Source organism: Acomys minous (genome assembly GCF_964271855.1).
Source record: "Acomys minous genome assembly, chromosome: 11".
Taxonomy (NCBI): domain Eukaryota; kingdom Metazoa; phylum Chordata; class Mammalia; order Rodentia; family Muridae; genus Acomys; species Acomys minous.
In genome coordinates this window covers 84,972,184-84,997,933 of record NC_140492.1, presented here as the reverse complement: position 1 = coordinate 84,997,933, position 25,750 = coordinate 84,972,184, and positions in this window count along the sequence as shown.

The following is a 25,750-nucleotide window of genomic DNA, read 5'->3' as shown; positions in this document are numbered from 1 at the left end:
CACACACACACACACACACACACACACACACACACACACATACATACACACACACCCCACCATGATGGATGATCCTAGGCATGGTGTACCATGTCTATAGTCTTAAGATTTGGGAGGTTGACTCAGGAGGATTCACTGTGACTTCAATGGCATCCTGAGCAACATAAGGAGTTTCAGTCTAATGCATACTACACGGTATGGCTCAGTCTCTAACCAAATGAAGAAAGAAACAAAATGAAATTGAATACAGAAAAGGTGGATCACAGCTCCTACACTGTGAGTAGAGTTTGGTAGTTTGAATGAGAATAATACCAAAAGCTCAACCCCCAGCTGGTGACACTGTTTTGGGAAGGATTAGGAAGTGTGGCCTTTTGGAGCAGGAGCGCTACTGAGGTTTGGTTCACAACAGATCCTAGTGTCTCTGTCTTTCTGTCTCTTTGTCTTTCCCTGCCTGCCTATCCCTGTCTGTCTGCCTCTGTCTCCCCAGTGTCTCCTTTCTGCTTGTGAATGAGAGGTAAGCTCTTACCACTGCTCCAGTGCCATCCATGTTTTCTTGCTGCTGCCATGTTCTCCATCATGGCCATCCCAGAGGTACACTCATGGTGTCTCTTCACAGCAATGGAAAATTAATTAAGGCCCCGAATGGAGGAAATCCTTTTAGAGTGAAGGAACTTATTGAACTCCCCAGGCTAGAGATCAAGGGTGGTGTCCAAAGTCATGCACTCAACTGCATTGGTGTGCTGTAACCACGTGACGCTGTAGTCTCTCAACCTAGAGCTTCAGTATAATACCAGAAGAAAATCCGACAGACTACACTATGGAGCACTTCACAAAATGTCTAACCATGGTTCTTCAAAGTACCCAAGGTTTGATGATTCCTTGCCATCAGTGACAAGGAAAGACCCTCAGAACAAAGAGAAGTAGCCAACTTAGGTGTTGAGCAACAGAGGATAGAAAAACGATGATGGAGTTTTTAGCCATAAAGAAGAAAGAAACTCTGTCAGTTACAGAAAAATGGATATATCTTGAGGAGATTTTCATATTAGAAATAAAGCAATTACAAAAAGGTGAATGCCTATTTTGTCTCAATCTAGTTTCTAGTTTTTATATAGGCACATGAAATCATGCATATGTGTATATAAATAAGAAAGAAGCAGAAAATACAAAGACAGAAGTTTTAACTCTTTAGCAGGACAAAGAGGGCTGACATGATGAGGATGTGGAGATATATTGAGGATGGAGGAAGTGTCAGAAAAATATGGTCAACATATCATATATACAGTATGAAAGCTTGAAATTTTTAATTATTCCTTTAAAAAATAGCCTAAGGAGAAATAATGACAGCATATAGTATGTATCTTAGACAGTGTTCTGGAACACAGAATGAATATCATAAAAAAAACTAAGTGAATATAGTCACTCCTAGGTGTTTTGCGTGACACTGAAATCTGCAGATTCTCAAATTCCTATATAAAATGACATAGAATTTGCAAATAACCTATGCACAACCTCCCTTGTATCTCAGACCATCTCTAGATTGCTTATGATACCTAATTATATGTAAATTAATTGTGAAGTTGCTTCACTGAATGAGTAAATAAAGACAATTTAAAATATGCAATATATGTGTGCATATATGCATATATATTTATGCATCTATTGGGATGGAGGTTCATTATGCTGTCCAGCTTGGTCTTGACCTCCTATGTGCACAGCCACCTGCTCCTGTAGTCACCTGAGTACTTCCTGTCTTATATGTGTGAAGTTGTATCCAGCCTAGACACATTTTTTTCCTTAAGTGTTTCTCCTTTTTTCCTTTTTTTTTTTTTTGAAAGACAGTAAAAGAGTCTTGCTATGTCTTGAAACTCCCATCAATCCTCCTGCCTTGACCTTTGAAGTGTTTTCAATCCTTCATTAGTTGAATAGAAAAAAATCACTGTTACAGTAAGAGTCATTACCTTTTAGTTAATTATATTGTTTTTAATTTTTTATGTTACTTATTTAGTATTTGAGTTTCACATACTGATACAATTCAGTTTAATCATATCAAATACTTCCTTTACCTCCAACTTTTCCAAGACCATCCTTCTGTCCTCCTGCTAAGTTTAAGTCCACTTCTCTCAGTTTGTTTTTATAACACACCTCAGTACAGTTGAACACTGAAATTTTATTTGTATCAATGAACGTTACCAATGTAAGGTATAAATGATAGGAGCAACTACAAAGAGAGTATAAAGAAGCACAATGCTATTCCTATAATTTTTTTAAAATCTAAGACTCTTTTAATGATAACGTCTAGTAAAAAGACAAACTGAAACAAAAAGAAAAACTCAATGAAACAAACAGAAATTCACATGGTAAGATACTACATCCATTCATGAAATTGTGTGGCCACGGAGAGAGCTCAGTAGGTAAACCTGATTGTTGTACAAAGCTGGTCACCAAAGTTTGATGAACGGCAACCAGCTAAATATAAAGCCCTACATCATGGTACATTTGCAATATTAGAAATCTTAGGGATGTACATGGTGGGGAGGATAGAATTAGCTAAAGGATCTCTACTCTGTTAGCCTGGATTATATGGAGCATGGTGGCAGAAACAGAGATCCTGTCTCAAAAATGAGGTGAAATGTAAGAACTGACTCCAGAAAGTTGTTTTCTGATACTTACAACCATGTATACGTACACACACATACACGTGTACACACAAATGTACTCAGAAGCAGATAATGAAATAATAAATAAATAAATAAATAAATAAATAAATAAATAAATAAAAATGGTATTTTAGTTCTTATTTCACATCTTCCAAAACAAAACTATGCATTTATTTGCCTTTGTTGCTTTTTCTAGGAAGCTAGCCAATAAAAAGCTCCTTTAAATATTCCATGCCATTTTCAATGTCTCCTATGTACCTTGCATTTTTAACAATGGAAATGTCTTGAGTTTGAGCTCTACATGACATATTGCGAGTTGCAGGGACAACTGTAACTATATAACCTCCTAGATTCATTTTTCTATCAACTAATAAAAGTAGTTGTCGTATATCACACTGTTACTTATAAAGTTCAGCATCTCTTATGAATGGATTAAGAACGATAAAATACTAGCAATTGCTATTATTATCATAGTAGATCTACATTTTAATCTATTTTTTTTTTATTTCTGCACGTTGAACATTGAATATAAGGAAACAGTTTTTGAACACTTCATTTTGGGGCATTGCATCAAATTCTCGAGCTTAGGAAGAGGACATTTGAAATGAGCATATTGGATTGCGCGGTGAAGCCCTGATGCACCAATTCCTCTACATTACTGATGGTCGTTTCACTTCTGCTTAACCTAGAGTAGCCAAACCTAAAAAAAGGACTTATGTCTGGGCTGTCTGGCTGAATCAGCCATTGGACCAATTGCATTCTGTTGACATGGTTTCTTTTACTGGGGAAATCCTGTGGTCTTTTTCATCGCCTTTGTTCTTCTTTTACCTTTCCAAGGAACTCAGGTATACTAAATAGGCAAACTTTTTAGTTTTTTTAACCCTATTTTAATCTTCTAGGGTGTTTTCTTTTGCATTGTTAATAATTCTATGGAGGCTTCTGAGCTCCTAAATACCTAGCCTGTGGTTAGACATGTGCACTACAAATTTGTATTAGGGACAACTGGGAAATATGACTGCCTTGGCAATCACACTAAGACTATGATTTCCTTTCCTGAGAAAGCTCTCCCCATCAACGGTCACTTGAGTTGACTCAGAACATTTTCACTTTACACTGTCTTGAGGAAATTTCTGGGGTGACATATATTCTTGATGGACACAAATTTTCTAAAAGTGTTTCACTAAAATCTTGTAATGTTTCATCAGATGTTCCACTGATTGTCTTAATTTAAATCATTCTGAATATTTATTGCTGATAGTTGAGCTATAAATTTTTACATGTGAATAGTTCACTGGTTTATATAGTATTTTCTTTTTTATTTTAATTTAATGTAGATATAAGTGATGAAAGTGGTATGCTTGTGAGCACTGAAGGAAAGGATTTTAAAGACACTTAATTGCATTTTTTTCTTTCTTAGAAACATTTGCTACAAATATACCTCTTAACAATAAATTGATCTGAGTGAGGACTAACAATAATTGAAAGGTTTTAACAATAAATCAAAGATAATCAAATTGCATGTATCTTTCCTTCCTATACTTAATGGATGAGGACATATTGAAAGAATGCTATCAAGACATTGCTTTTCATGTACATTCATTAGTAATTCAAAGATTTAGTAGCTGATGGCGATGCTAGCGTAATTAGCAGGGGGAAATGGAAGAAATGCATGTTGCTATAGCAATATGTTCATCATGAATGATCTACAGCATAAACACCCAGATTAATTTGCAAGATGCCAGGTAGAAAACTGCACGGCTGACTAGGCTACTCAGATGCCATGGTATTTGTTTTTTATTAAGTGTAAACATTACAGTGGAGCTTTCAAGGTATGTGTGCTTGTCACTGTCAATCACACAGGGGTTGCATTTTAAAAGAGTTTTCAGTTCGTTTAAAAAGAAATTTAACAGATGAGGAGAAGCATACCTTTTTAGAGAATAAAGAAAAAGTACGTACAAGGACACATGACATTTTGACACCAAAACAAGTTTAACAGTCTTCTTGACCATGGGCACAGTAAGTGGCTGTCTCATCCAGCAGTATGGTGGCATTCATGTGCAAGCAGATTTAAAGATAACAAATTGGAAGCAACGGTCTGAGGAAACCTCTTAAGAAAGCACTTGTAGATATAAGGATAAGCTGGGTGACATTTTAGCCCACCATAGTTTATTACTAGATACTCAAGGAATAAAAATGCATCCTTACCTCATTGGACAGGGAAATGTGATATGTGTATATATATATATAGATGTGTATTCATAAGCATGTCTGAAAGATACAGTTGCCAACTGGATTCTGGTGGAAGATGGTATTTTGAGGGCTGGAGCCAGACATATGGGATGGTACTAAAGACTCACATTCTTGAGATTGGTTTTGGATAGTTCTATTGCCTTGGCATAAGCACACATCATGGTGATGGTATGACCTCTTCATTCCATTATCAAAATAGATGAACCAAAAAAATATTTGACAAACATTAGACAGGGCTGGACAGAAGCTCAAGGCTTTCCTAGTATATGTAGGTTAGGTAAGCTCACCTTCATTCTATACAATTCATGTATCTGATTCCTTGACAATATAAAGGCCGACTATGAACTCCTGGATGGTATACAATGGATAAGATTCTTCTCAATTTATTCAAATGTAAAAAAAAATCCAAATTCTGGCATTTGAGTGGAAATTGCAAAAACATTTTATTTTGTTGTTGTTGTTGTTGTTGTTGTTGTTGTTGTTTTTGGTTTTTCGAGACATGGTTTCTCTGCGTAGCCTTGGTTGTCCTGGACTCGCATTGTAGACTAGGCTGGCCTCGAACTCACAAGGATCCACCTGCCTCTGCCTCTGCCTCTCGAGTGCTGGGATTAAAGGCGAGTGCCACAAGGATTCAGAAAGTGTAGAGATGACGGTTCTAAAGGAACAGCAAGGTATACTGTCCACATGTGGTCATCAAACGCCTCCAGATAATGCACATTACAGCAAAGTCATTTTCTCTGGGTGGCAAAAGAAGCTAAAATACTCCCAGTGTAGAATTCCTAGTTGTATGCCAGTAAGTTTGAGGGCAGGGCCTTCAAGGACACTGGGGACTGTCGGAGAGTGGAAGCTGTTTTCTCTTTAGAGACTAGAGGACTTTTTTTCTCTGGGCATAACTCCCAACATCTGGTTAAGCCATGTATGTTATGAGACTTGGCCAAGGGAAGTTTTAAACTTCAAGCCAGGCCTGGCATTCACCAATACTATCATGAGATTTTTTTTTTTTTTTTTTTTTTTTTTTTTTTTTTGCCTAGAGGCAAGAGGTTGCCAAACCCATGTTTGGAGCCCGCATTACTTACACTGGATAGCCAGACACTGTGCGGAGGAAATGAACAATAAACATCATGTCCTCTGGGGTTCTGCAAAGGAAAACAATAAACTTGCTTCAATCCTGGTTCCAAGAAAGGATGGCTTCCTTCCGGCTACTGTCCAAATAAAGACCGTTGCAGGCGGGCAAAGAGGCAGTCCCCGAAGACACAAGCAACTTCCTTTACTTGCTCCACCCTGTTGGGAAGCCAACGCCGGCCACCAATGAAGCTGGTGCTAATCTAATCAGGATGTCTTCCCTTAACTTCTGGTGTGTCTTTATGTCTGGATTGAGAGGGAAGAAAGGGTTTTTAAGAATGCTACAATTCCAATAGCAATTGTTTCCGTGGGTATCTTTGCTGTTGAGCCAATAGGAGTGTTAGCCCAGTGACACTGGTTTATGATGGATTTAGACTTTTTCTACCCTTTTTTAAAGTACCAGACAACGGTTCGCAATCTGGAATAAATTTTTCTGTTTGCCCTAGGGACATTTGGCAAAGTGTGGAGACATTTTCAATTGTTAGGACAGGGTTAGAAGTACGTATTTGCTGTGGGCATCTAGGGGGAAAGGCCTGCGGCTATGCCAATGTCCTACAAGGCACAGCTCAATGCTCTACAGCAAAAAAATTATACCTAGTGTCAACAGTGTTTAGCAGGACCTCCGATGTAGTACACTTACATAATATTTAATATCGACACTGGAACACATATTAAGAAAAATACATCTGAAGGAATATCTAAAGCCATAAATAATGATTTCATTATCACCATCAAGTGGCATACACACACACATTTACAAGTTACGTAAATATATATATTTACAAGTTATGTATATATATATATTTTACACTGTCATGTCATTTACAAGTTATGCATATATACATATATGTGTGTATATGTATATATATTTACACAATCATGTCATTTACAAGTTATGTATATATGTATATATACATATATAATTTTTACACTGTCATTTCAAAATGAAAAAGATATATTAAGTTAAAGCAAAGGTTGTTAGTCATGCAATTATATTTCAGATTTTCTTTACAAATTTGCATCAACTATAGTAGAAGAATAAAGATTCGTGGAAAATACAGTTTTTGAAGGATGGTACTTTCCGTTTCAGTCTATTATCTAATGTATGTCATAATGTCTAGGCTTACCACCCTGAATACACCCTATCTTGTCCATATGAGGTTTTAACTCCTCCCAAATATTGGTAACGTTCTAAATGTTCATTACTGTGCTGTTTGGAAAGAAAGCATTAAATTCTCTAGTTGGGAAAATAGCATCTTTAATTTCTGAAACATTTATATTTCAAGCACTGATATGTGTAGTATCTTCTCTCCCCACCTCTCTATGTATGCATACATACATATATATGAGTTATATATAATTTGAATTTCACAACAAACCTTCCAGAACGGCATAATTAGCCTAGGACATGGATTATAAGAGGTAACTATGCTAAGATTTGAATCTAGGTTTCTTTAGTCTTAAGGCTTCAGTGTTTTTTTTTTTTAATTTGGGGTGTGTGTGTGTGTGTGTGTGTGTGTGTGTGTGTGTGTGTGTGTGTGTGGTGTGCCCGTCTCCCTGTAGAGCCAGAAGCAGATGTTGGATCCACCTTATTTTTTGAGACACTCCTCATGGAACCTGGAGTTAATTAACTGACTAGACTTGCTGGCCAGTAGGAACCAGGGATACTCCCACTCTGCGGCCGCAGCCCTGGAATTAGAGGTGATTGCTACCACCGTGTCAGGTTTTCCAGTGTTGAGGATTGAACTCAGCTTATCATGTTTTTGTTCCAGACTCTGTAGCAGCAGAGCTCTCCTCCCTCAGCCCTACTAAACTACTTCTGACTTGGTCTTAATACTAAGGTTATTAGATGGGTTTCTAAATCTGGGAAGCACAAAATTATGTAATGCAAGGGGGGGGGAGGAGGGGAGGGGAGTGGAGGAGGAGGGAGGAGGAGGAGGGAAGGAGGAGGGGAGAGGAGGAGGAGGAAGAGGAGGAGGGAGACAGCCCTCTCTTCCTATAACTTTCTGACTTGGCTTTGAATACATCTTTAAAGTTTACAAACTTCATCCCTACATGCTCTCAGCTTTTGCTCCAAGCCCCACCCTCTTTAAACTTTCTACCTATTCTGGTGTGACCTTCAACTCTTTAATTTTTGTCTTTCTCCTTGAGTACCAAGAAGAACTCTTGTTACGTTAAGGCTGGATTCTGAGCCCTAAGGTTTCACACTACTTTCAGCAGAAATGTGTGTGTCTTTAGTACTGATGCCAGTGAAATCTGGACACCCAGGAGAGGGCGAGAAAATTCTTGGTTTGGAGGAGGAAGTAGAGACTTGTTCTGGAAAATTTAGTCTGAATTCTCGGTTGAGTTTCTGGCCAGTTGCATACTTTTGGCTAAATTACTTTAATTTCTAGGACTTCGGTTTTATCATCTGTGGGCTGAAAGGGTTGGTGACAGTATGAAGACAGATGAACAAGATAAAAATTGATAAAAAAAATCAAGGAATCTAAGATCTACGAAGACAGAGAGGGTAGCAGGGTAGGCAACAGAGCAAAAGAGGAGAAGGGATCACTTTCTAAGGTTGAAAAAAAGTATGCCTATTTGTGCCCTCTTGCTGCCTCTGTTTTTAAACTGCCTGAAAATGTTCATTAAGTACACCCTATTTAAAGTCAAAATGGAAAATAATTACAACCAAAATGAAGAAGAGTGTGGTGGAATACGGTGGTTGTGAGATCTCTCTCAGCACTATTCCATAATGAAATCTGCTGTGCTTGACTCTACGTACTATTCTGAAAGAATAAGCACAGCACTGACGGAGTGACAGTGAAGAAGAGGCGTCCATGCATTGCCTGGGTGGAGGGCTAATACTCCAGTGGGTACTGAGTTTCTTGGCATCTTGGTATTAATGTTCATTTGTACACAATCATGAAATAAATGAATGCTGCTACTCCCTGAAGTCAGATAAAACCTTTTCATAGTACAAATTACACTGTTGCAGACCTAATATCTACTCAGTAGCCAAAAATGTTCCCCCATTTTGTTTACAGTAAAGGGCAAAGTTCAGATAACTGGCAGCAAGGAGTTGAATGATCTTTCCATACACCTATGTTCCTCTGACTTGCTGACCTTACCTGCAGTTCCATTCTCTCTTTGTTTTTTAAAGTTTTATTTACTTTTGTTATGTATACAGATTTCATTATAGATGGCTGTGAGCCACCATGTGGTTGCTGGGAATTGAACTCATGACCTTTGGAAAAAGCAGTCAGGGCTCTTAACCTTTGAGCCATCTCTCCAGCCCCAGTTCCATTCTCTTAACTCATTCTGAGATAACTCAAATACCCCTCTTCACACATGTTCTAGATGACATCATGAGTATTGTGCCTCATGATCTTAGTACCAAGTCCACACTTTGCTAAGAATGTGTTTTCTGTAATAACTGATATTACAAACTCTCTTGACTCCTTCAAATCTCGGCAAGAAGATTAATGATGCTTAACTTTCCCATCCTATTTATATAACTACCACTGTTGGTCTTCATATATTATTTAGTCCATTTTGCTTTGTCCTTATGTTAAAAATTTACTTTCTGTTATCATTTTTTCCCATCAAATCTATATATCTCTTCTGCTTTATAGTGGCCAGAATTGTAGGCAATAAATACTTTCACTCAATAAACATTTGCTCAATGAGAACATGGAGATTCTGTGTAGATTTTTTTGCTGTGACATTTCTTTTAGCCAAACTTGGGTAATTGTATCTTACTTTGTCATGTGAAGGTAGCAATAGGAATAATAATAATAATATTTACGTATTTTAAATTGGGTATAATTTTATTGTAGCAAGTCATATTCTGAATAATAGATTAATTTTTGTTTTGTTTAAACTTGATGAAATGTGAAATAAGATATGAATAATTACCTGATATTATTATGTGTTTGACATTGTCATGGATCCCAGCATACAGAGACTTGATGGTTTCTCTCCAGAAGACACTAACTGTAAGAATCACTGAATATTAATGAAATGTCTCACGTTGGCTGTTAACTTCAGTCAAATGGTATGCACTACAAATAATTATTTAACAGTCATCCATGGTTTATTTCTATTGAGAATTATAAAAAATATATAACTAAAGAAATAATGCAGAAGGCATGTCAATTTGGACTTAAATATTACACCGGGTTTTGAAACTTCAAAGCCTGAAACATTTTGCAATATGAAGGTATTGGTTATAAATCAGTAGAACGAGAAAAACTATAACGAATGGAAATATGTATTTTAATGAGAATGAAGCATGTGACTAAAATGCTTTACATTCTGTGTATTTATGTATAATTGTGAGTGACCAAATTTGTGTTTCTTCTATGACACACCCTTACAATTAAGCATTTGCAAAACTTCAGAGACGATGAGACAAATAAATATATGTTCTATCGATGCTTAAGTGAATACCTCATGTACATGCGAATCTCCAACAGTGTAAAAACAGTATGGTCAAATGTATTTAACCACTTAAATAAAAAGTGCACCACTTAGAAATTCTCCTCCTCCTCCTCCTCCTCCTCCTCCTCCTCCTCTCCTTCTTCTTCTTCATCTTCATCATCATCATCTTCTTCTTCTTCTTCTTCTTTCTCTCTCTCTCTCTCTCTCTCTCTCTCTCTCTCTCTCTCTCTCTCTCCCCCTCTCTCTCTCTCCAAATAAAGCTTTCATTTTTCCTCTAACTTACCTAATTTTAAAGATTGTGGAGAAAAATATTTAGATACAGTGGAAGGGCAAAACTGAAACTGCATTAATCAGAAGTATAAGGAGATTTCATTGCATTTGTTCTTGAGAAGATTGTACCACCATAACTTCCTTTTCTCTACTATGTTTACTTCATAGTGCTTTTTACAAATAAATACATGCAAAAGTTTTGATACAGTACAGACAGTAGGGAAACTTCCATTGTCTATGTAATACATCATCTAGGAAACAGCCTATTTAATTTTACATCTCATTTTCTCTGTTCCCTGAAAAGATCTCAATGTGTGTAATTGTTGGCAAACAGGTGTTAATGAAGAACACTGAGTGTTACGCTGGGCCCTGTGAAACTGCAACATTTAAGTTCTCCACTGAGAACTGGCAATAATATAAGAGCACAAAAGCACATTGCAAAAGAAAACAGAGACATCGTCATGGAAACTAAGGGGAAAGAGCACATACTGAATGGCGTGGTCAAGAAGATCAAATGCCACAGAAGCCCTGGAATCACATATGCTGTGGACAGCTGTCCCAGCTGCCATTTCACCCTCACAAGGTGATATTCAGATCTTACACTCATTGGGAGCATTCTGAAATCAAACCTGGGCTTGAAACCTCCGTAGTTTTGTGTAAGACTAGATGCTTTGAAGACATGGTTAACAAGGCAGATCTAAACTGAAGTGCTCTTGAAAACACAAAATGAATATTTCTGCGATCTGGATATAATGTATTTTGAAGAAAAGCAGTGTTGACCGTGAGTCAATACCTTGCATATACATACCTTGAGTATGTATATGAACTTGTGCATATAAACATGCATATATATCCATGGAGTTTTAGGAAATCAGTAGTTATTAAAAATTCAAAAACATTTTAAAGAACCACCACCTAGAGGCAAGTTGTGGGATTCATTGTGACAAATAATAAAACCCTTTTATTTAGAAATTATTATGACTTACTTTCCTTGTTGATTATATCCAATTGTATTTGTCAAACATTGACAACATTTTAATGAGTTTTATAATTAATATAAGGCAATGCATACTGTATATTAAGAGAGTCATTTCATTATAATCGTTATATCCTCTTAGTTCACATGCATTCAACCCTTTGTAACAAAAATATAGCATAATTGTGTAAGTGATTAACTGTATGGTAAGGGAAACAAACTGAGTGTTCATAAAGTACAAAATGAAATAAATATATTTTAATCTCACATTATCTCTTTTACAAAACCCAGAGCTGAAATAATTGCTGAAATAGTATAGTCAATATAAAACTTTTTCATGAAAGACATTTGATAGTGAAAAACTTAATATTTTGAAAACCATAGTATATTTATATTAATATTCTGAAAATCATAATATGCTTAAAATTCTGAGTCAGTATCACATTTTGTAGGTTTTTAATTCATCAACAGTATGGTTATCCTGATTCTGAATATCATACCAGAATTTTCTTATGGTTTTATTAATAATGATGATGGTGAAGGATCGTAGCTGTTATTTATATAGAGGAGATGTGAAAATGGGAGGAAATTTATTCTGTGGGTCTATGGGAGGCATTATTACTGTGCTGTCAAGGAGCCATCTATGGTAAATCCTTCTAAAATATCACCCTGCCCACCAACTCTATGTTGTAAATAGGCCAATCTCCATAACCTTAGTCTGTCTTGTTTCCCATGTAATTCAAACCATAGTCAGACTCATTTTTATTTGTTTTATTGGGTATTATTTTTTGGAGATTGTAGCTTGATGAAGGCAAGGAATATGCCATGTTTATTATCATATCCCAGGGGCCACTGCTGTACCTAACATACAGTAAGCATTCAGTAAATAATTTCTTGAATTAAACAAGTCAATTATTCTACCTTTTCTCCACAACTAATCACCTTAAGTATAGAAACAACTATTCATTTTAAAATTCTCTCTTACTTTTAGAATATAAAATGTTTTAGAGTATCCCAATTGATTGTAGAGTTCCAAATGGTCAAGGCTGAAAATGCAATACAAGAAACATATGGACTGAACAGATTATATTTAGGAATGTGTATATAGATAGACAGACATACAGATAGACAAATAGACAGATAGACAAATATATTAATACACATATAAGTTCATGTATATATATGTACATATATATGTATATTTATACACTTATGAATGAACTAACAATTAGTGAATAAAGAATCCATACATTTGAAAAAGAGATGGGGGAAATTAAATGAGAATATTTGGAGAAAGAAAGGGAAAGGAAAATGTTGTTATTATATTATAACCTCCAAAATTAAAAGAATTAAAATTAATTTTAAAATAAAAATTTAGGAGCAAACAGAATTCCTTCGCTGATGTTCTGATCCTTTCTTGGACCCAAGTAAGCCTGGTAGTTTTTAATTTCTGCTATTCTAAAGGACTAAGGAGGTAATACGGTGGATTACTCTTCTGCTTGTCATATAGAAGTCATTACTGAGCCCTTGCTTACCCAGCAATGTTTAAATGATGGCTTCTGAGATCACTAGTGTCACCAGAAAGCAGAGAGTTGCCCAAGCAGAGAGAGCAGCCATGGTCTTGCTATCATCAGGGCTCATCCCAAAGTAAGTCTACCAGGTGAGCGTGTAGAGGTCAAGAGAGAGGAGCGAGCAGAGAGGCCCTGATGACTTAGCCTAACTCACCCTTGCCCGTGGCTCCTCAGGCCACACTCTTCGTTTCCTTAGATGCCCATTGTTTTCTCCATTTTGAGTTGAGTTTTCGTCACGTGGCACGGTAAGCGCCCTGTGGGATTGTTGCAGGTGATCAGTCTTGTCCTTTCTCTCTGCAGCTTACTCAGGTGGCTGAGCAACTGATCCCCTTCCACAGACGGGTTCTGGTTGTTTGCTTCTCTCTACCCCTACACGTTCCTTTCTGTGCCATATAGTTACCTTGCTAGTAGTTCTGTGCAGCTTTTATTTAATGGCTTATGTTTCACAGTGGGTCAGAATACTCAGATGATAATCAGAAAAACATTTCAACATTTAAAATTGAGTATCTGGAATATAGGTTGTGTTTTATTTTCTTTTACTCTCATCTTTCTGTTTTCTGAAATACTTTGGAGCTAAACTTCTACCTTTTTGCAACAGAAATTAACTGCTTTCCTTCTCTTTCTTTCCTTTTACTGAAATAAATTTTGTTCTGACAATATACTCTGATTAAGGTTTTCTCTCTACTTCCTCCCACCTCCCCTATACCTCCTCTACCGTGTAGACCCACCCCCTTTCTGGATCCTATGGGATGATAATAATATAATAATATAATAACATGAAAAAAACAAAAACTAACACATCATAATTGGATAACACAAACAAGTAGAAGGAAAAGAGCCCAAGAGAAGACACAAAGAAATAGAGACCCACTCACTAGCATGTTCAGGAACCCCATGAAAACACTAACTGAAAGCTAAAATATAAATGCAAAGAACCTTTAGGGTAAAGAGAAAGCGAAAAATATAAAATAAAATAAAAAAGAATCAAAACGTAAGGTTTAATCAGAAGCAAAACAGGAAAAGCCTGACACAGTGTTATGATACAATGAACCTCCAAAGATGCCCGAGTTTCATTTCAGTTGGCCATGTGTTGCTGGAATGCAGCTTACCCTTTAAGGTACTTTGTTTCCCCCAGAGAGACTTCCTTGGAGGAAACTAAATTTTCATTTGCAAGTGGTCATCAATTAAAGATAGCTTCTGGGATAGGGATGGGGGCATGTGTCCACTTCTATCCTCTCTAGGACCCTGGTCCAGACTCATGCGGACTCTGTGCATGCTGCCTCAGTCCCTGTGGGTTCACACATGCTTTGTTTCCTTGGTGTTCCTCCGTTCCCTCTGGCTGTTACTGTCTTTTTGTTGTGGGGTCTGCTTAAATCCAACATAAGTCAAACACCAGGTCAACACAGGTGACAAGGAAATCAGGCCTCTACTGATCCACCAGGGCCGCAGAACAGACTCGAGAGCTGAGCTATGACCCCGAGGGAATATTGTACGGAATATTTAAATAATGAAACCATAAAGGCAGGGGAGCAGGGTGGACCATAGCGTTGTCCAACAATATTTTGACATAAGAGGCTGAGCAAGGGAGTTTCTGTCAATCAGGATAGGAGAAGGTTGCTCGGCCTGCGAACATGAACTTAGGCTGGCAAGATGGAAAAGTTGTCCTTAGAATGCCTGGACTCAGACTACGGTCTCCGTACAAGTTGTCCCTGAAATGTCTGAAGTCAGACAACCGTCTCCTTACAACAGAATCTGGTCAGCTATTGGGAAGTCCCCCAGCTCCCCTAGGGCCTGAGACCTTGAATTTAGTTTCTCCTGATTAAATGGAGTCTGAAAACGAAATGTTAGCACTTTGATTAAGTTTCTCTTGTTGGTGCACGATTCCATCTCTTCTTCCCGGGATTCCCTGAGAGATGTTGGGAGGTATTTGATGGCAACATCCCTTGGGGGTCGTTCTTTCCCCTCTCTGTAAAGCTAGCTGATCATGAGTGTCTTCGTGGCACTTTTTTTGCTTTGCTTCATCAGCACTTCCAGTACTGTGTGGCAATGACTGGTTGACAGTTAGATCTCGCTTCTCGGTTAAGGAGCACTAAGATCCAGGTCTAAATGAAAACATTTTTTCCCAACTTAGCCTCGTAGGTGGTGAGCTTTTAATATTTGCTGGCCATGGGAATAAAGCACCGAATTAGTGTCGGTGGCTACATTTCAAAGCATTCTTTCAGGGTATGTTCTCCGCTCACATGACTTCCCTGGCAAAGACAACAATTACAAGGAGGCAATACGGGGTACCCGGCATCGTACAGATCGTTCCACACAGAATTTACAACCGCATGCGTGAACATTGTTTGTGAACTTCCCCAAATTTAGACACATTTTAAGAATTATAATTTTCTTTCTTTCTTTTTTTTCCCCCCTCCTGAACAACTTACCTCAAACTGAAGTGGAGCCAAAGAGCAAGAGGAAGCGCACGGTCTGCGTGTCTGTATTTACTTGGTCTAAAATAGCCCTGGGCTTTTGTTAGATGAGGTTTTCATAGGATTGTGTGCGAAAAACGTTCTAACCTGCTGCTTTGTTTAAACAGTAATGGCGAAAAAATAAAAATAACACAAGATTCCAAATGTGTATATGGAAATTAAAACACAATTTTGGGCAATTGCTGTAAAAACTTCCACTCTCTTTATACACCTTTAAACTTAGCCCCAGCCAGCTCTGGCCACAAAGGCGACGTTTAACTGATAGGTTTACTCCATGAAAGGCCGCTTCCAGGGGCCACATCTTGGGGGGTTTGGGGAAGGGAAGTGTGTGGTTCGCTCTAAATTTCATCCAGAACTTCTCTCCCCATCTGACCCTGGAAATTGCTGCAATTTTGGCTTCCTGTGGTATGCAGTTAAAAAAAAAAACTAAATCGTAAATGGTAGAAATACACTGTACCAAGTGAAGGGAGCTCGTAAACTCACTGGTCTTTTGCTGGCTGCGTACTGACAAGCAGCACAGCGCAATTCAGGCTTTACCAGGAAGCAACCGTTCAGATTGCTTGAAACTGATTCAACCACCAGGGCTACTGTCATGACTTTACAGACATATGCAAATTATAAATGATACATATAAGCACTTCTTTTAAGAGTAAGGGAAGAAAACTCCATTTCTTATAAGACACGTTTCTCTTAAGACAGGACTCTGGCTGTACAACAGCAGTGTGAAGGGAAAGGCCCTGGCAAGGGAAGCAGTGTGAGGTGAGGTGTTGCCATAAAAAGAAAGGTCACCGTGAATCAGCCAGCTAAGTAGCCTGAACTAAGAATATCACAGAGCTGCCTGTTGGACTAAGATGGCTTTGGTGGAAAATGACAAAGGAGATTGACGGGAGCATGTGAACCGTTGCAGCTGTCCCATTTCAGGCATTCTTCTCCAGGGTGGCTACTGCTTGGATTTTTACCACCAGCAGTCATTTAAAGAAGTGGACACTGTGTAAAAAAATCACTTTAGAATGCAATTTGCAGTAGAGGATCCTCTTTGAGCAGCATTTGAAGACCCTAACCCCCTTGCCCTTTAGCTGGCATCTGATGATCACCATTAATTCCCCCTGTTATCTTGTATTGCTCTAGGCCATCCTTTACCTTAACCTAAGGCTAGTTTCCAATGCTCAAGGCCTTTAAATACTTCACTGCTTTAAATCTCACCTTAATGTGAAGCAGTGTAACATAATTTAAAAAGCTCTTGATGTAGACGTGCTTTATTATTTTAATTAACCAAATGTATTTATTTGTTATTTGTAGCAAGTTGGTTTGAAATTTGATATACATTGTTAACTGCTAAAGGAAGCTGATTAAAATATGCCTTACTAATAAGATGAAAGGAGGTATATGTCCTGTGTGGTTTTTACTGGGTTCTGTTAGGCAGTCTGTAGCTCCTGGAGGAGCATCATCTTGACATGCAGACTAACTGCCTTAAAATGATATATAATTAAAAGCCAGGTGTTGCGGCGCATGCTTTAATACCAGCACCCTGGAGGCACAGGCAGGCAGCTCTTTCTGCGTTTCAGGCCACCCTTTTTACATAAGAAATTCAGAACAGCCAGAGCTACATAACAGAGAGACTATGCCTCAAAAAGCAACCAAACAAATAGCCCTGCCACAAACTATATGTAATTAGCAATTAATACTATTTAATAATTCAACAATATCAAACACTCTGATGTAATTTAGTAATAATTTAATATTAATATTAGCTGATTTAATAATATTAAATGATTTAATAATATTAAAATGTTATATATATTTAAAATTAATCTGATAAATAAGGTGTTTTTCTATGACTTTCTAACAGCTGTACTTTCAGTTTTTTCATTCCTCTTTGGTCTTTCTCTGTGTGAGCCTATGTTCCCTGTTTCCAGGTAAGACCTCATACATATCCCCTACCCCCTTCATAGCATCTGTGTCTTTTTATCCCCATCTTTGATGTGTGTTTTACTATATTTTATATCAGGTGGCTGTAATTTCATAGCTTATCACTGGGTCTTATATTCAGTTTCATTTATCTACATATCTATGTGCGTGCCAGTCTCATGATGTTTCTGTTACTGTGGCTCTGTAAATCTAATATGGCAGTTCCCTCTAGCATCAATCCTTTTGGTCAGAATTGCTTTGGCTATCTGGAGACTTCTGTACTTCCCGGAGAAGTTTAAAATGCTTTTCTCTATTTCTGTGAAGAATGTTGTGGGATTTTACCTGGAATTGCCTTGAGTCCATTTGATGCTTTAGGCAGGATGAACATTTTCAAAATGTTAATTCTTCCAACACACAAGCATAGGAGATCTTTTCCTCTTCTTTGATGTGTTTAATTTCTTTCTTCAGAAATTTAAAGTTTTCGTTGTAGAGGTCTTTCATCTCCTCGATTAGCCTTATTCCTGAGTATTTTTGTGAGACTACTGCAAATGGAAGTGTTCCCATGATCCTTCTTTTAGTATGTTTGTTACTACGATGTAAAAAGGCTACTAGATTTCTGTAGCTAATTTTGTATTCTGTCACTTTGCTAAAAGTATTAATCATTTGAGAATTTATTTGGTGGAATCTTTGAGATTTCTTCTGTGTAATAAAATACTATTTTCAACTAGTTCTTCTTTTCTTATTTGTGTCCCTTTGATTTTCTTTTCTTATCTTATTGCTTTAGCTAGGGCTTTGTACATTGTATTAAAAAAGAGTGAGGACAGTAGAGACGCCTGCATTGCTCCTGACTTTAATGAGATAAGTTCTAGATTTTCTCCATTTAGAACTATGTTGGGAATCAGTTTGCAATACGTAGCCTTCCTTACGTTTAGATATGTTCCCTTTATCCCTATTGTTTCTTGGACTTTTATCATAAAACCATGCTGTATTTTGTCAAATGTGTTTTCTGAATCTATTGATAAGATAATGCAGTTTTGCCTGTAAATTTTTATATAATTTATTATGTTATTGTTTCTATATTGTTAAACTGTGCCTGCATCTCTGATAGCCAACTTGGCTGTGATGTAGGATCATATATACACTTGCTTGTATTCAATTTGCAAGTACTTTGTGGAGAATTTTGCATATATGCCCAAAGAGGCCCTTAAAACAATATAGGCTCTTGTCATTGTTCCCACTTTCCTGCAAGAACAGGAAGGTGAGACTCTGTTGCTGAAGACACCACACACTTTGGTCACAAGACATGAAGGAACTGAACTGGTATTGACTTATACGCCTTCCCTGAGTGCTAGCTCTCCCTGAGGGCTAGTCTTAAAGTTCTACACAAGCTACCAAGGTGAAAATGGTATCAACTATTTTACTCAGCTGTAAACTCTGAGAACAAAAATTAGGATGCCACCGACAAGCTATCCTCATTTGTGGCACTTGAATCTTGGTGGCCACCAACAGCTGTCTAATTGATTCTAAAGCAGAATAGACTGAATGAAACTATTGCCAGCGCTGCAAATCTACCTTAGACTTTTTGGATGCAGAAGTCATAGGCCTTAAAGGAGACTACTACTACCACACTACTAAACTAATATGCTTTCCAACTGACTTCTAAATATACATCCTTATGTACATAGATAAGTGAAGCTCTCATATGTCATCAGCAAAGGTATTTTCTTTTTTTTTTTTTTTTTTTTTTGGCTTCAATTATTTTTTCATTAATTTATTTATTCACTTTATGACCTGTTCACAGTCTCCCCTGGCCTCTCTTCCCAGTCCTACCTTCAACCCCCAGATGTCCTCAACAATTGTTTGTCTGAATTAAACCGATGATGACCATGCCCATCGACATGCTAGCATAAATAAAGGAAAACTTCAAATGGACACACCTCTAATGATGAGGTACAAGGAGTCAATGGCTGCTGAGGGAAGGGGCATGTAGTTTGTTATGATTTTTTTTTTGGTTGTTTTTGTTGCTCAGAGATGAGACCCCTAATCCTAGGGCTTAAATACTTGCAAGCTAATTGGACTTGTGTGTGTGTGTGTGTGTGTGTGTGTGTGTGTGTGTGTGTGTGTGTGTGTGAATGTGTGTGTGTTTGTAAGTGTGTGTATATAAAAAGTTTATAAAACAAGGTCATTAATTTAAGAAGAGGGCTGTGGATGACGTATGGGAGAAGGTGGAGGGTAGGAGGAGGAGAAGGAATGTAAATACATTGTATTATGGAATCTTCAAATTAAATGTAGCTACACATTATCTCATGTACCTTCCTGATGTTAAAAGCTTATTTTTAGCTATTTCCTGAATATCATGTAATATTATATCGTATCATACATTTTGTATGTTTTCATCTACTCCAAATTCATGTGTTGGAAAACTTGATTGCTAAGTCAATGATGTTGCCAGTGCCTAAAGAGATATTTAGATCATGAGCGCTATGTCATCATGAAAGGATGAGTGTTGCTCTACAATGTCCAGGAGTGTCTTCTCACTCTTCTGGACTCTCCTGTCACACGAATAATGGTGGCTTGCTCCACACCCTGGAAGACTCAGCATCCAAGATGCCATTGGGAAACTGGAGCTCAGGAACTTATCTCCAGAAAGACTAGCACCTTGACCCTAGACATGGCAGTATCTAGACACATCAAAATAAAATTATGTTGTTTGTAAATTATCCAGCCTCTGTTGTCCATTTCCAGAAGTGCAGAACACGCTGAGGTGTCATGCAATATGCTTTACCTGTGGTTATCACCCTTGCTTCAGAGACCTCAAACGTATTCTTCCTCCTCCTCCCAAGTTCAGTTTGGTATTCGGTAACTGTTCTCTTCCTCATCCTCTCTTCCTCATCTTCTGGCACCCGTCAACTTACTTGAAACTTATATGAGTTCAATTTTTACACTAAACACAAGAGTGAGACTATGTGTGTTTGTCTTCTTGTACTTGGCTTATGTCACTTTTAAAATGCCATAAATGTTCATCCGAATTGTTCCATTTTAGTTAAAATTTGATGAATAGTCAGGTGAGCAATTTTTCACATGCCTATGGATACTTTATATCTCTCTTTGAAATATATATATATATGTATATATATCTTACAGTTAAGTTCATAAATAAATCTAAGTAGTGAAGAGTACAACTGAATATTTCTGTACGTGGATGTCTAGTTGCCATAATAGCATCTATTTAAAAGGTTGTCTTTTTTTTTCTAATTTATATTTTTTGTATTTGTGTTGAAAATATATTACTTCTAGGTACAAAAATTTATTTGGAGACTCAGTGTTATTCTTATTTTTATTCATTTTTTGATGTAATAATTACATAATTTTCCCATTTCTTTCCCTCCCTTTAAGCCCTCCCATGTGTTCTTCCTGGGTCTTTTTTCAAATTCATGGCCACTTTTTAAATTAATTGTTGTTACATGTATACTTATATACCCATGTATATATATTCCTAAATGCAGTTTCAACTTTCTCAGTTTGTGTAATAATTTTTCTTATACCTATACTTTGGGGCTGAGCATTTGGTATTTGATAACTAATTGATGCACTCTTTCCTTAGCACTCCTTCTCAAATTGATAGCCTTTTTTTTCTTTCATGCAATTGTTATGCCCACACATAGTGGGAATGTAAGTATACAAATATATAAATATAATCTGCTGAGTCTGTTTTCATTTGTTTGTTTGTTTGTTTCTAAGATTTCAGGGCTGACCCATGATACCTAAATACAGAGCTCATTCTCCTTTTCTCAGCAATTTCTGGTTGCTTTTCATTATGTGTCCTGGGGTGGAATTCAGTGATATTTTCCCTATTGGAATTGGCATGCTCACCCCAATGGTGTAATTGCTTGTGTCTTGTTCAGGCAAACATTTCTAGGAGACACCGGCTCACAGCAGACCTCCTGGTCTTCATCTTTCCAACTCCTGTGATTTTCCCTGACCTTTTGGGTGCAGAAGTTGTGTGTCTGTTGCCTTTGCATTGTGTCCAGTTGTGGTTTTCGGTAATGATCTCCATGTGCTGCGAGGAGAAGTTTCCTTGACGAGAGCTACCCTTATCTGTGAATGTAACAATAATTTTTAAATTTATTCTTTGGTTTTGATCTGCACCGTATGGTTTTGATTATTATAGTTCTGCAGTCAATTTGAAGTTACTATATACTCGCTCATGAAAATTGACTAGAACAATGAAGTATAAAACCATGAAGGAATGAATGATATATAAAGAATGCTTCAAATATATTTAATGGATGTATCTGAAACAAATATATATATATACACATGTATATAATTCTATTGTACTGTAAGTATTTTTATAAATTTGGGGAATATTTTATGAAGGTAGGTTGAATTTTAAAAATCCATTGGAAATTCAAACCCTTTACTATTTTCATAATTTTTCTGAAATTTGAAGCCATTTGTCTTCACACATTATTTATAGTTTTAGACATCTCCACTTTGACAATACATATTTATTTTTTAACAAATAAACTATATACATATAAATATCCATATTTATGTAGATACATATGGATAAACATTTAAGACCATGTGTTTGTACTGAGCAGGTAGAGGCTTTTTTCCTTAATATTATCCCATGAACAACGTGGGATAACTGCTGCACTCAATTGGGTGTTATACATTAGGTTAAAATGTATGTAATAATATACCATTTATATAAAAGATGACTGGTAGAATCATTCCTGTTGAATACTGATGGGCTATTCTGCTCCTGTATATGCCTGTGTTTACATGGGGTTCAGACAGAAGCTGACTAGTTATTATACAAAACCTCTTCTACCTGTAGTTTTCAGAGATATTGTTCAAAAGCCTTATGTAGAATTAAAATGAAGACTTGACAGTTGTATAAAGCAAAATATTTTATGCAGAAACTAATAATATTTTGTGTCTTTTTCTTTTTCAGTTTTGTCATAGATGTTTTGATGTATGACCATAAAATTATTAGGAACACTTCAGCACATGCAGTAGGCCAGATCAACATACTCCAGACTAACAAGCATCTCTATGCTAATGATGTTGAACAGTACATTTCGTCCTCCATAGCAACAGTGAACATGTTTAATGGTGCTCAGATTAAGCTGTGTTGAGTTTATCTGTACAATCAAGACCATTTCTCTTGTCATAATTTGGTTTAAATAATTTTTACAAAATCTGAGTTTCTGCTAGTCAGAGTGAAATAAACCAAGACACAACACATGCATTCAAACCACAATAGTTTATTTATGAGAAGGAAGGCAGCCTATCAAACTTTCCACAGGAATTTAAAAAATCCACCGGGACTCAAAGCCTTTACTTTCTTTCCATTCATATAATTTTGGTTTTGGCTTAACACTTAGTACAACATTCACTTCAAAGGACTATGCCTTGCATTGAAAGTAAACAATCACTGTTTTACACAGACACTTAATTTTTTTCACTCTGCCCTTTTGCCCCTTTTCTTTCATTGCAGGACTTTGCTAGCATTACGTCCAAAGCACATCAGATAGAAATCCTCATTTTATAATAATTTATGAAAGGTCAAATTGTTAAATTTTGTTTCATTACCAATGACTCTTGACATACCCAGTTTCTAAACATTTTTAAACGATACCTTTATTATAGAGGATGAGCTCAGAAGAACTAATTGCAATTAGAATGGAATGCATTCTGGCATTAGAATGCTAAAATCAGTTTGAACATGATGCAAGACAAAGTTTCCTTCTGGGGCTCGAGTTTCATGGTACTGGATAAGCCAAATCATACACTGTAGGGCGTCCTCAGTTTCATCCAAGTGGGTTTCATAAGATAACTTAAAATCTCACTTCCAAGGAGCCTAGTTAGGGATAAGGAAATGAGAGGCAGCAATGGACTTTTGGAAATTGCAAAGCCTGAGTCTTGTTCCTCTGTCACTAGATCAAGCTGATAAACTGTGTGTGTGACTGTGTTTGACAGCCAGAGCTACCTAAAGTACCCAAAGTTCTGTCATGGCAGGCCCACTGAAGTATGAAAATTTAGTTTTTTTCCATGTACACTGAAAAATCCGAAAGAATTGCATTCTTATCAAGAAGCCTGGCTCACAAATCTCTTAATATGAATAGTACACTTTTAGACAATACATATTTGGATCTGCCAATAAATAGAAAATGCTTTTATGATTGAAGTAAATGAATCATAACCTTGCTTTATAGAAATATTGTGGTAAGCATAATCTGAAGAAATAGACAATGCCTGCTTTGATTCTTAGGCTGTTCACAGACTTTTCTATTTTTTTCTCCATGGCCTAAGTCTTTGGGACAAATAAAACTATTCCAAGTTTTACTTCATATTCTTTTTCCAAAGGCTTTTGCAAATAGTCTTGTCATTAAAATATGAATTTATAAATATGTATCTCATTCCAGATTAAACAAATACATATCTGAATGTCTGAAAACCTAGGATTGTATTGTTTGTACCAATGCATACTTTTACTGCAGAGACATGCTTGTCAGTGTGGTACTTATTAATATTTTACCAATATGTTCTGAATCAATATGAGATTATGGTCTTGCTCTTGCTTGTCCCTCACCTCTCTTTCAGGTCCTTGGGTATGAAGCAGTAAAAGGGAGATATGAAAGCCAGAATACAATAGAAATACCCAGAGCTTATAAAGAAAGAATTCAGTGGGCACAGGAGGAAAATCACTGCTCTGTGGTAGCTACTAATTTCCTGTGACTTTGCCTCCTGCTGTTTGGGCTTACAACCAACACTTTCATTGTTCCTGGAAAATTAAATTTTAAAAACGCTAGCCCCATTTTTAGAAATTGTATTCAGGAAGCTCGACTTTTGAGACGAACTATTCTGATCTCCAAGCTCATTATTCTGCTAGTTTCCAGGTTAGTGACCAAAGTGGGAAGAGTTAGGTACATGCTTTCTGCTTCCTTCATCTGAAAAAGTGAGCTTAGGAAACAGACTTCCACGATTACAATCTCTGAGATGGAGTGGAATCTAAAATAGACAGAATGCGACAATGTAATTGGTAATGTGGGTTTGTCTCTTAGTGGTGTAGTGCATGATGCCATGTCTAACAACATGTAATACCTTAGGTTCAGTTTGATTTTAATCCCAAGTCCCTTGTAGGGTACTGAAGGTTTTAAATGAGTTAATACAAATAAAACACGTGGCCTGGCAATAAGGATCATTTACCATGGTATTACCTCATAGAACTCCTTGATTATGTTTGAGATTGGGAAGTTGAGATGGGGCAGTGGCATGTCCTGAAGAAGGAGTCAGACTAATATCCATTATAAACTCAGCAAAACGAGGCGTTCAATTGTCTTGCTGTTTTCACTATATTGTAAAGTCTAAAAATACAAATTGAGTTTTTTCTTTTTACCAACTATTACGTGTTCACAAATGTAGTTAACAATTAGTAAATATTTATTAATCGTGTGTCACCTGTTTTATTTAATCTTTTCATTCATAAGAATAATTAAGAAATCATTTTATATGCAAAGTAAAATTTGTATGCAGATGTGAAGAAAAATGAAATCATTATATTAGCAGAAAAACAACTGGAACGGGAAGGTATTATGTTAAGTGAAATAAGCAAGAACTGGGAATACAAATTTTCATGGTTTCTTTTCTATACCGACTGTATATTTCAAATTGTATACACATTATGTTTATGTGCGTGTAGGTCACAACACTAGGAAGTATACCGTAAGAAGAGATATGAAGAGAGAGTGGAATTAGAAAGATTGATGGAATACACGTGACGCAGAACTAGATGGGACCACTATTTAAAAGATTATAAAAACAAAAAGGAGGGTTAGCAGAAGGTGACACTTTGGAGGATATGGTGGGGTGTGACTACAATAACACATAGGTATGAAATACACCAACTAGAGCCAATGCTTTATATGCTAAGGTAATAGCTAAAAGAAAGGAAAATTAAGTAGAGAAAGATGAAAAACTAGGGGACACCATGGTGCATACCTGTAAGTTTAGCATTTGGAGGCTGAGGTAAGCAGTTAAGTTTTTGTGGCCTACACAACGAGATCTAGAATCTAAAAATAAAGAGGT